Raw genomic sequence first — 5,156 nt, 5'->3', positions numbered from 1 at the left:
AAAATACTGTAAGTTGTGAAACCATAAAAATCTTAGAGGAATCCACAGGCAGCAAAATCTCAGACATCTCTCCTAGTAATATCTTTACCAATACGTCTCCTATGGCCAAGAAAACTGAGGAGAAAATAAACAAGTGGGACTACATCAAAATGAAAAGCTTCTGCACAGCAGAAGAAACCATCAACAAAACAAGAGAGCCCACTGCATGGGAGAACATATTTGGCAATGATACATCTGATAAAGGGTTAATAACCAAAATATACAAGGAACTCATATAACTTAACAAAAGGAAGACAAACAATCCAATTAAAAAATGGGCAAAGGACCTAAATAGACACTTCTCCAAAGAGGACATACAGAATACCAAGAGACATATGAAAACATGCTCCAAGTCACTGATCAGCAGAGAGATGCAAATTAAAACGACAATGAGGTACCATCTCACACCTGTCAGAATGGCTACCCTCAACAAATCAACAAACACAAGTGCTGGCGAGGATGCGGAGAGAAAGGAATTGCTGGTGGGAATGCAGACTGGTGCAACCACTGTGGAAAACAGTATGAAGTTTCCTCAAAAAATTAAATATGGAACTGCCATTTGACCCCGTGATCCCACTTCTAGGAATATATCCTAAGAGACCCGAAGCACCAATCAGAAAGAATGTACGCACCCCTATGTTCATAGCAGCACAATTTACAATAGCTAAGATCTGGAAACAGCCCAAGTGCCCATCAGCAGAAAAGTGGGTAAAAAGCTGTGGTCCATCCACACCATGGAATACTGTGAAGCAGTAAAAAAGAAGACTCTCTTACCCTTTGAGAGGTATTGTGCTAAGTGAAATACACCAGTCAGAGAAAGACAAGTATTACATGATCACACTCATATGTGAAATCTAAGTAACAAACTGATGAACTGAGTGGATCCAGAGACATGGGAGCATGGAACAGAGTGTGGAATCTCAGAGGGGAGGTGGGTGGGAGGTAATCAACCAAAGAGCTTCTATGCAAAAAGGGGACATCTGTAATACTTTCAAAAATAAATAATTATTATTTTTTTAATTACAACCCCTCCACCCCAAACCTTATCCTCCTTCTCTGCTTTCCTTCTCTCCACACACATACTTACCACTCACACACCACAAACTCACCACTCACACACCACACACATGCACACCACACACTCACACCACACTCCAACCACACAAACACCACACACATGCACACCACACAGTCACACCACACTCACACCACACTCACACCACACACAATCAAGACCACACACGCGAACACCACTAGGATGCAGGTGCCTCAAGGCAAAGGAGTTCCATCGTTTCTGCTCACTCCTGTGGCCCTGCTCCTAGGCCAGCTCTGACCCAGGAGAGACTAAGCAGATGTTTGGGGAACAAACAAATGAACACAAATCCATGAACAACACACGTGTGAGCTCCCTCACGCCACACTGTCCGTGGGAAGTCTGCCCTCCCACACTCACCTTCCCATAGACTCTGCCTTGGAGGCTGAGGCTGGACTGAACATTCCTTGAACCTGTCTTCGTCTCTACAGAGAGCTTTAGGTGGGAGGACATGCATTTCCTGAACTCCCCACTTTCCCGGAAGTCCGCAAGTCCGGCTTCTCCGGTGACTAGTCTGTGCCTTTATTTCCTCAACAGGCTCCCTCTCCACGCCCCACAGCACTGCAGCTCTTCCCACACAATTCTACGGCCACATGGTTCTCCAGGCCACCCCCCCTGCTGGGCCACCCCTGCTGGGTCATCCCTGCCAGGCCACCCACCCCTATTCAGCCATCTCTGCTGGGCCACCCACCCCTATTGGGCCATCTCTGCCAGGCCACCCACCCCTGCTGGGCCACCCCTGCTGCCGGTCCTGCCAGGGACAGAGGCCCCTCCCCGGGAAGAGCAGCAGAGCTAGCCCTCGGGTGGGACGCACTGTTCTTGCTTCCCAGCCTTGAGAAGGCCCGGATGCGGTGGGCAAACTGCCTTCCAGGAGGGGCGAGGTGTGGGGAAGTGAGCTGAGCTCCTGGAAGAAGGTGCAAGTGATGCGCGAGAAGAGACGCAGGAGTTCACAGTCACGACCACACGTCTGAGCTGACTGCTGGGTGAGGTGAGGCCTCTGTCCGGTTCCCGTGGGGGGACAACCATGGAAACTTCCCCGCCAAGCAGCCCGGTCTGTTTCCGAGCGAAGCGGCGAGTTCACAGCCGCTCCCCACAGCCGGGGCCTAGGCCCGAGGCCAAGGTGAAGCAGGGCTGACTCCTCACACCTGAGACGCCGCCACCTCCATCGCGGTTCTCCTCAGCCTGGCCTCGCAGAGCTCCCTCCCGGCTCCCGACTTCTCGCTCAGGGGCCAGACTCTTTGGGAAACTGATACCAACACGTTTTGGAGTTTCTAGGACATGAACTACGAACACTTTGCAATTCACCAAAACGGCGACCCAGGACTTGGCGTCGGTGCCCTCCCCCAGCGGATGGTAAGACACTGCATGTTCGTGTTTGCTTTTCCTCGGGTGGCTCACTATGAGAGAGATTCTCACCAAGTCAAACCAGGGGGCAGGGGCAGGGGGGTGTGGATGTGTTTTTTAAAGTGTTTCTTTTCATGAGTGACTTCAGCATTGCATGGAACACGATTCCAACAGGAAGAACAGAAGAATGCCACCGGGATCCTAGGCCTTCAGAGAATATGAAGATGAATTCATTACAGTCTTTGCCCCAAGAAGTGTCTGATCTAACAAGAGGAAAAGACAGTAGGCGAGGATAACTTCGGTAAGAGAGCTTCAAACAAAGTATCACATGGATCCAAAGAAAAGGATTGGTGGAGGTGGACTGTGTCGATGGAGGGAAGAGGACTGGACGCTGTGGGGCATCTCAGAGGGCAGGGAGCCCGGGACCCCTCGCCCCACGCCACGGGCCTGAACGCTCATCTGTAGGAGCTGCAGGAACCACCCTTTTCTGAGAAACCAAATGGAGCATTAAGAACAGCTCCACAGATGTTCTAAATTTTACGTTTTAATCATCACAGCTGCTGATCCCTAATCAGTAAGCAAATTCTTCAGGTCATCCGGGCATAACAATCCAAAGACCCTGAATAAATCAAGCTGGTTGAGTGGCCAATGAGAACATCCTGGATCTTCTATTTATGGTTCTCTCTGTTGTTTGCCAACTGACCCCAAAGCTGTGGTTCAGAAACAAACGGCGTGGAAGGAGGCCTGTTAGGGAGGACTCGCTCCTCCGTCCACGCAAATACACTGGCACGTGCGGCCACCGCCCCAGCTCTGCCCAGAGGACCCAGCAACCATTCATTCCGCAGAGAAATACATGGAGCGAGTACTTACTTGTGAAGTTTCACCACCCAGCGTTCATCTCTCGTTTCCCAGGGACGCATCCTTCCTTCCGAAAAGCTGCTGAGACAAAAACAGGCCTGGCGTCATAGACACGATCATCACCCGCAGAGTAACTAACCAGGTCAAGCGCTTCTTCGAGGAGTAAGGGCTTCCGCTTGAACTCCGAACCCCCCGGGGATCGCCTTCCAGTCCCTCGGGGCTGCCCTGCCAGAAAAAGGGGGCAACTCCGCTCACCCCGATAACTGGCAGGCAGGAGGCCAGGATGAATTACTCGGGGTTCATGGAGGGCTTTCAATATGAAAAGCACGAAGCAGATCAAAAACCGAGCTGTGGCTTCAGGGGAGGAAATAAACAGCAGGCACAGATGAACTTTTAGAAAAAACAAAGGGCCCATTCTCATGTAAATGCTCAGTAATAGCGGCTGTGGAGAGAAAGCTACAGGAAAATAGCACAGAAACAGGGTATTTTCCAGGAGGAGTCGGCAGATTTTATCAAGTTAATAAATTATGACAATAGCGTATATAAAATCAAACTCATGCAGAGTCAGACCAGAGACCGCCGTGCGCGGCTGCGGGGTTACCTGGTGGGAGAGATCGCATTGATTTCTGTAGAGCTTTGGATCGGGAGGTTTTTAATTAGACGAGGATGAGGACCCGGTGTGGGCGGGAAGCACTGAGAAGACCCCGAGGAAGAACACAGCCAAGAGTCCTCTCCGGAGCTGTGGTTATTCTTAACCTTTCAGACCTGCAGGACTTAAAAAGAATTTTGAAAACGGAATGCAAAAAGGAAACATTTTAAGAACTTCAGTCGTCATTCCTCATTGTCGTGACCCTAGGTGACGATGGGAAAGGACGGGCAAAGTTTATTTACCGTTAAGTAGAGGTTTGAGGAAAATAAAATTGAGTTTGTTTTTATTTTTACCGATATGTGAGGAAACAGAGTTGGGTGGATTTTCTCTTGGACTGTGATTGGACTAAGAAAACTTTGTACAAAGTAAAGACGTAACTATCAAATACAAAACCTATTAGAGTAAGTATGTAAACTTAACATCAGTGGAAACATTATTAGAAGCACTAGAACTTAAAAAAAAAACACCAACCTGTCAGGTACAGGATTTCATTTCTATCTATTCGATTTTTGCACCAAGGCTGTCCAATGTGGTAGCCACTGACCAGATGTGGCTACTGAGCACTTGAAATGTGACTGGGGATATACGGTGTGAAATAACAACTAGATTTCTAAGAATTACTAGAAGAAAAATGTAAACTATCTCATGAATTTTCTAAATATTGAAAGAGCATTTTTTGTGGATTAAGTAAAATATATTATTAAAATAGTTCCCATTTCTGTTTGTAATATACCTGCTAATAAATTTCAAATTGCATATGGGGCGGGCATGTTTCTATCAGAGAGAACAGTTCTAGACTCTGACCGTTGTCTGAGCCGAGTTCTGCTAGAAGGAGCTTGAAACTATGGTTTTAGAGTTTAACATTTTTGCTTGTAAATTTTCAATTTTTGTTCCTATATTCCAAAGTTATTATATCTTAAATGGTTTTTTCTTTATTACTAGAGGCCCGGTGCACAAAAATTTGTGCACTTGGGGGGAAGGGGGGGTCCCTCAGCCTGGCCTGTGCCCTCTCACAGTCTGGGACCCTTCGGGAGATAACAACCTGCTGGCTTAGGCCTGCTCCCGGGTGACAGAGGGCAGGCCCAATTCCTAGGTGCAGCCCCTGGTCGGGCTCAGAGCAGGTCCGATTGGGGAGTTGGGGCACCGCCCCCTGTCATGCACAGAGCAGGGTGG

The sequence above is a fragment of the Myotis davidii genome, unplaced genomic scaffold (genome assembly GCF_000327345.1).
Source record: "Myotis davidii unplaced genomic scaffold, ASM32734v1 scaffold181, whole genome shotgun sequence".
Lineage (NCBI taxonomy): Eukaryota > Metazoa > Chordata > Mammalia > Chiroptera > Vespertilionidae > Myotis > Myotis davidii.
Note: the sequence above shows the minus strand (reverse complement) of the source record.